At 35.0% G+C, this 8321-nt stretch overlaps 1 non-coding gene across 1 annotated transcript; it reads right to left on the minus strand.

The window, feature by feature from the left end:
• Positions 1-3794: 3794 nt before the first annotated feature.
• On the minus strand, positions 3795-3876 carry Trnal-aag. Its single transcript has one exon. It is a non-coding gene; the product is annotated as a tRNA-Leu (tRNA).
• Positions 3877-8321: the final 4445 nt, after the last annotated feature.

Consider the following 8321-nt stretch of genomic DNA (forward strand, 5'->3'; position numbering starts at 1 on the left):
TACGTCAAAAAAATATAAAATATTATTATATATTTAATGTCTTGATAGCTTTATATATTTTATAGTCTTGCTATTATATCTAAATAACTTATCAGAAAGTACTCCCAAGATTTTTATTCGACATGACAGAAATTGGCTTTAACATAATTAACTCTTAACTTTAGTAAAAAAAATAATAAGTAACAATATAATTTCAGTTATTCTCTTGAGATTTATACAGAAAATTATTTTCATATAATTTCTACAGCATTATCATTAATCTCGTTAGTGACAGAACTCGTAATGCAAGTATATTATGTGCTAGAAATTCATCTTATAAGGAACTGTTAGATATATCTTTAATAGTAATTAAATCAACGGAAATTTTCGTTATTTTAGTTGATTACATTTAAAACACTACTAATTTATTTATTACTGGAAATTTATACATTAATTTAATTATTAATAATGATAAAATATGAGAGATTAATGAGAGCAAGCAGTTTCACCTCACGAGTAACGTGTACGAGCAAGGTATACAAGTGAAGTGTGTTATATCACTAATGCCTTGAACAAGTTTTTCAACTGCTTTTGAGCCACGATTTACTAATGACCGTTTGCTAATCATTTCGTATCGAAAACCCGGTTGGTCGGCATTTTAATATCAGATCTGAGGACACACTACCATTTTTGACAAATTTTCCAATATTTATAGCAAAATTTTGTGCTTGCTGCTGTAAATGATCTTTCAATTTGAACAATACTTGACTGACAAATGCTGTTATTTTACCATTGATGATGCGATATTCTTTTTTAAATTTTACACCTATCGATCATTGGCACCAAAATCGAAAAGGATATTGAATGGCCGTTGCATTTTCTAATGCCCACATTTACATGTTGGCGTTATGAATTACACGTCCTTCGTTTTGTGCTTGACTTGTCATTTCCTTGATTTTTTTCAGCTTTTCTTGACTTCCTCCTCGTGCATACTACCTGTCCCATTGTTCGATTTCTTTCTACTTGTTAACCCACGTGATCTTAAATAGTATGAATATTCTTGCGACCTCTCCTATTTCCTTCTTTGTCATACAAGTATGCATATTGAATGACTTTTCTTATCTGCATCACTTTTGACTTCGCTTCGTGGATGCTTTCCTAGCGTGGGTTCATAATCTCTACCATAATATTCATCATGATTTGTTGATTGTGATTGTGTAGCTAATGAACATTCTTCACCAAGTTCATCATCCAAATGTTCATTTCTTTTATTTTTTCATCTTCAGGAAACGCGATTGACGTAGTTATGTTGTCGGAACATTGAAATTTTTTCAACATACAAGCGTCTAGACTAGACCCTGAGCGAGCATTAGTTCTAAATTACCGGTATGCCTCTGCGGCAAAGAGAGCCAATAGCCCAACTCGTTTTGTGGTATTTTCTGGTCGTAATTACAAATTATGAATCAACGAACACTCCCAAATAGCGGACACCTCTACTTAACGGACATTTTTACAATCTCCAAACCTTTCAAATAGGACATCTATTATATTTACTTCTAAATAATATACATTACATTCTAAATAACAGATGCCGTCGTCCATAACGAACCTTACGAAAACGTAAAGTTCCGCTTTCAATATTCTGAAAGAATTAGTTATATACGAAATATTTTAAAACTAAAAGAATCGATTCAAATACTCTTTCAGAGGACGAATTTTGACAGTAGGCGTCGAATAAAGACACTGAAAATAGGAATGGGGAGGAAGGCAGGTTGTAAAAAGCCGAACAATACTTTTCATCTGTTAGAAAAGACTAATCTGGTTAGTATTTTCCTCACTGCATTTGTTATAGTTAATCGGTGCCTCCTGCCTTTAAGCTTTCCATATCTACTCTCAGCTTTCATCTACCTAACTCCGTTCTCGAGAAGAACGGAGCTAACTTCGTTAAGAAGGACAGACGGACAACAGATGGACGACAATGGGTTTTATAGGTGTAGGCGATGGTCGATTAGCACTACAATCTTTTGTCTAGTCGGAAGTAGCGGAGCTCTTGTCGAACACACCTGAACTGCCTCGTGGCAAGTCGAAAAAGCGCGGTGATCTGACGAAACGCTGACGTCATCCACACGAGGCCCTCTGGTGGCGACTGTAGGCGTTGGCGCCTCATAGGTATACAAGTTTTTCAAATTGAGCCCAATAAACAAGCTAGTTTTACTCTCCGGGTCGGGCGAAAAGGCTGACTTTATCGGTTGCCGATTGTCACTCTTCCACATGTTTTTGAATCAGTTTTGTCAAACTTTCTAGATTTACGAATGCTATTTCGATTCCTCTGTCAGTCTCCTGCAAAAAACATAATTTTAATTAGTACGTTTATAGTGCATCACATTAATTTAATTACAAAAAAAACCGACTACCTTCACTATTTGTGGCCGACGATAATGTAAACAAATTTATACAGGAATTTTGTCATACAAGTACATGTATTTTCAGAGGAAACAATTATTTGATATACTGTAGTTGTAATATTGAATCAAATAATTTGAGAAAACGTTTATGGGAAATAATGTTTAGTTTTAGTATAAATATTATCTGTATTTATATTAATATTCTGTTTTATTCCGGAAGATATTTTAAAAGAATAAAATTTACAAAATTTGATATTTAAAAAATGTTTTATTCTGATTTCGAAATCTCTTATAAATAATACAAAAATCCATTCTTAACATTAAAATAATTAAATGTTAAATTAAATTAAACAGTAAAATTTACTGATGAGACTACTCACAGAAATAACAAGAAAAAAAGCTTTTTTTTACTGTAAATAAGTTTTTTACTGTAAATAAAATCTTATTGTTTTAACGGTGCACTTATTTTTTACTTCATCATTCTATTTTATTGTTTTAATGGTAAAATAGTTTCCAATATCATGGTTTTAAATGTTACGGTTTTAACAGTGTACTTTTTTATATATATTGTTTGCCTCTCACTGCTATAACTACTTTATGTAGCGTACCGTCATATCTACTCAAACACCTTTAAATTAATAATTATGATCCGTATATTATCAATCGTCACCATTTCTGTGCTTCTCATAACCATTTACATCACAAAGAGTTGATTTTCTAGAGTGTCCTGTTTCTAATTGATGGTGTAATAAGTCTAGCGGAAAAGAAAAGTCGTCATAGAGCTCGTAAAATTGAATTCAAGACTAGACAAGAAGCATATTACAGAACTGAATGGATCTGTTTCGCGTATTATTGTCTAACTATCGAGTTTTGTTTTCTTTTGCCATATATTACAGCTATAAATATTAATTAATGAGACATTTGTCGGAAATGACAGAGCGGTAGGGTGGCGGAGCGGTCTAAGGCGCTGGTCTTAGGTGGCGTGGGTTCGAATCCCACCTCTATCAACGCGATTTTTGCACATTCTTGAAACGCGAAGCTTTCTCTTTACCATCCACCTTATTTGTACTAAAAATTTTACGCTTTTTTACGGTCATGTTTTACAAACGGTAATGCAAACCACACGGAAACAGTTTGTCTGCAAACGTTTTTGTTATTTCAGTTTTTCACCGTAACGTGCAAACGTCACATTCGCTTCAGAAATCTTTCCGATAACCTTAGATTTCTAAGCTCAAATCGGATGTAATGTCGACGCACGTATCGATTGCAATAAATGCATTGTGCAAACGTAGCAATGTCATCGTTCTTCGTTCGTCCATTTTTGTACGATCGACAAAGAGCGAGTGACGAAAGCTACGATTTGATTTGCATACATCGAAGTAAAAACTAAACATAAAAGAACGCATTAACTGGCAGGGGTGGGATTCGAACCCACGCCTCCGAAGAGACTGGTACCTTAAACCAGCGCCTTAGACCGCTCGGCCACCCTACCGACTGCTTTCGTCGTTATCAAAATTTTAACTGTGCATACTGACTGACACTTTTTGAAAACACAAGGGATAAAGTTATCAAGCCTTTGCCACAGACATCTACTAGGGTAATTAATTCCCTGCGACTATACGGCGGCCTCAGCTTTGTTCCGTGCTACAATTCTGTAAACCAGTAGCGTGCCGTCATTGGAAGCGGTGGATGCGCCGCTTTCCTTGTACAGTAGTACCTCGATTATCCGACCCCCGATTAACCGACACTTCGGTTAACCGACCGTCCTAGTCGGCAAATTTCAAATGTCTGCTAGTGATGTGGCGCTACAATATTTGGCTATGTCTTGGCTACTTTAATATTATTTTTACGTGTTTTAGCTGGCAACACTCATTCGACCATGAAAGGGAGCCAGTATTTAAACGAAGCGTAATTTTCTAATTTTTAACGATACAATAGCGACGATTATTATTTTTAAAAATTTTTGTTAGGCTTAACATCGATGAAAATTCAACGCGAAGTAGGTTAATAGCGATATACTAATATACTAATTACATGGGTTATAATAATATACTACACTAATAATAGATTTTTTCACACTTTTCGGTTTTCCGACTTTTCAATTATCCGACCAACCCCAGTCCCCAATTGGGTCGGATAATCGAGGCTCTACTGTATTTTCTAAAAAATAAATACATATTATTTTAATCATATGAAAATAATCGCACAATATTTTATTATAACCGCATCATGTATCTTATTACAAATTTCTATACTACACGTGAAAAAAAAAAAATAAGATCGCTATTATATATTCGAATATTAGTGGCGGAGTGGAAGCGCTGTATCGTCAGCATCCAAAAAGCCAGATTCGCGCATGCGCTTTACAGAGCACCAACCTCACCCGGTTTAGCCGGTGGAAGCCTAGGACCTCGGGTAAATGCTACACGTATACCGCATCCAATTCTATCCACGATCGGTTCTGGACTGTTAGCCTCCTGCCCGCTAGGTATTTGGCCGCACTCGCCCGATTACGTGAATCACGAGTAGATTTATAACTTAACCTAACCGATAATAATTTACTGGTATGTTTTTATGATAGTTCTGTATAGTTGACAGGAGTTTTAAAAAATTCATTAAAATATTTAATATTTTTATTCCGCTCTCCCATCTTATATTACTTACGGATTTCAATGCTAAACCGGTGATATTACGATTTCTTACGTGCCATCTTTAAGGGGATGTAGAAAAAAACGTGTACAATTCTTGTATAATGTTAAAAAAATTAATTGTTACTTTGGTAGCGTCATTTACAACTAAATTTAATGAATGAGAGAGATGCACGAGGTACAGAAAAAACTCTAGAATTTATTTTCCTTAAATTTACGATTTATATGTCCGTTTGTCATAAAAATTTGTCTTTCCACTTTTTTCCCGAGACTACAAATATTCGAGTACAAATATTCGAGTACATTTTCGACTTATTTCTATTTAAGAAGTAGTTAAATAATTAAGAGATTAGGGAATTAGGGACATAAATAAAACCCTGCTGAAAGAACCGGAATATTACTTAAAAGCTTAACCGACCCAATCTCTAGCAGAGTACAGTGTGGACTGATTTCTTCGTAATATTAGACGTAATATAAACGGAAATTTTTCCAGTTCAACGAGAGTGACCGAAAAGTTGTAAATTTTGAAAATTTCCGTTGACACCTGGTCCTAAAACGAATTAGTTAGAAAACAAGTGGCTATTAAGTTTAACATATTTAGATTTTTACAGCAATAGTGAGAAACATTTAAAATTTACAACCCTGTCGCGTCCTTTGAGATATACTAGTGATGCGAAAAAGAGGCATTTGGCATTAACCGGTATCTACACCCTCGGGATTTGGCAGCCCGCGTGCAAGCACGCACCGCACATCTAGCAGGACCGTCTCTGATTCCACTCGTAGGGAGCTATTTGACTAAGTGGTTAAGATTTAAAAAGTAAAGAAGATTATATGTTATTTTTATGTACGTTTCTTTACAAAGCTATATTTAATTATAATTTTCTTTAAAAGTATATTCGTACAATTGAAGAAGGTTTTGTACCAGGTATGTATATCCACCACACATTTTATTTCACCAAGTAAGTTTTTATAATTTTATTTTTAATTTTAGCCCTTATATCGTGGCTAGCGATTCGGAATGTAATTGCGATATTGAAAATTTATTTTAAAAAAGTTTTGGCTCGAGATCATATAATGAAAAAGAAAACATTATTAAAAGAGAAAGGCCAATGCCTAAGTTAAATATAAACGCTTCAATAAAAAAATTTGTTCGACATTTTCACGATAAAATGGCTCTGTAAATGCATAAAAATGCAAAAATTGTTTTGTTGGCTTGCCTACTATTTTCAAATGAAATTAGTGTGTGGAATAAGAATGGCTTTGACAATTTAGCTGGCAAAAGACACGAAAAATCGTCGATTCTTTCGTATTTGAAGCAATTTGGAAATCAAAGTGGAATAGAATTTAATATTAGTAAATAATATAAAATAAATATTGGAAATTATAACGAGATAGTTACGGCTTAGATATATTTAAATTAATAGATCTTATATGTTTTTATCAAAGCGAGAATCGGCATTTAGAGGGCATAGGGAATCTATTGAATCTAATAACGGAGGTAATTATATTGAACTTGTTTATTTATTAATTACGTCAGATAAATAATCTATTAAAAATACATTTAAAGAATTAACTGATTGCCCCTGGAAGTCGGCTTCTTACAGAAACATAGCTCCCTTCTCATCAAATGTCACGGCACGCCACTGCTGTAAATTAATACTTGTAATCGCCGGAGGTCGATTGCGTTTGCAAACACCGCCCGAGAAAGACATAGGGAAACACGCCATCAATGGTTACATCTTCGAAAATCGTTAATTTTTAGGTCATCAATTTCGTAATTCAATTTTTCAACGGATGCTCAACGAAACTGAAAGTCATGTCTGGTCTTGTGTCACCATATGTACCGTCTGGTATTGGATTGTAAACAACGCGCAAAAAAGCAACCGAGACGCAGATTAAAAGTTGGCAGAATGTGAAAGAAACTTTTAGTGGAAACTAACTTGAATTTTCTGGCGGATAGACGTTGTAGTCATGCGTAAAATTTGGCACGAAACCTAAGCAAGAAACGTAAGAAAAGCTTTCCTTGAAAACAAAACGATTACATCCGTATTCACCCTATCTGGCGTGGAATTTATCTCAAAGAAAGTCGCTATATTCAAAGTAGCGATAGACGCATTGTAGTTGAAGTCAGAAGACAAACGATTAGCTGACTGCTCTAGTCGCTGCAAGCGAAAAAACGTCGGACACATAGACGAAAAGAAATATGAGTGCATAACGTAACGTTTGGCTATTGCACGAGCCTGTTTGAAGAACGAAACCGGATCACGGTTTCGTTTAAAATTCTTCCGATAGTCACCAGACTGAACGGCTCTAAGGACTGTTAGAAATCGATGAAGCTAAATGACTCAACGGTCACGTAACTTACGCAACTTGCGCACTTCCTATTGTTAACAGGATTAGAAACATTTTCACCAGTTGAAAATCACCACTCACCAGTATGTCGCGAGAGGATCCTAAATAGGCCTATGCCGCAAAAATTTTTGAACGTTATTAAATAAGCTATTTTGGAAACGAATACTAATCTTCGAAATAGTATGATTAGGAATGTAAGCCTAAGCTCGAAATGTTTCAAATTCTTCTATGTCCCAGGTCATGCATGTGTGGTGGGCAATGAGATGGCAGATACTGCGGCAAAGGATGCTTCTAAAGATGAAAACCTACCTCTGACTATACAGCCTTATTCTAGGAACACTCTGACGAGGATTATTTATGACCATCTTATTTTAGAATGGAACCAGTCATGGACCTCTTCGACTAAAGGGAATGTCACCAAGATGTTCTACCCAACAATTTATGATTTTCTCAGGAATCCAATTAATAACTTTTCGTATTCTCTTTCTCAAATACTAACTGGTCATGGAAATTTCAATTGCTATCTAGCGGCACGTAATTTGGCCAGCAGTACCTTCTGCTCCTGCGCAAGTGGTAAAGCTGAAACTGTACAGCACATATTATATGAATGCCATATTTACGAAATCGAACGCTTCAGGCTAATGCTGGAAGTCCTGTCTTTGGGGTATGGTTGGCCTTGTCCAGCCCATATCCTAGTGTCCAAAGAACTGTGTGCCTACTTTAATTTCTTCATTAAGGACATTTTTAAGAAAAAGCGGTTATGTGTCTAACCGAATTCCATTATTAGCTAACTATGGTTGATACTGTATGCGCGTTGTCACTTATTGTATATCTTTTGTCATTCCAGTTTTGTATTTATTGTTCTAGTGTAATACTCACTCCAGAGTGGTGCACTCACAAAAAAAAAAAAAAAAAAAAAAAAAAAAAAAAAAAAAAA

This window comes from Centruroides sculpturatus, unplaced genomic scaffold (assembly GCF_000671375.1).
Source record: "Centruroides sculpturatus isolate CEXI.00-Female unplaced genomic scaffold, Cexi_2.0 scaffold695, whole genome shotgun sequence".
Taxonomy (NCBI): Eukaryota; Metazoa; Arthropoda; class Arachnida; order Scorpiones; family Buthidae; genus Centruroides; species Centruroides sculpturatus.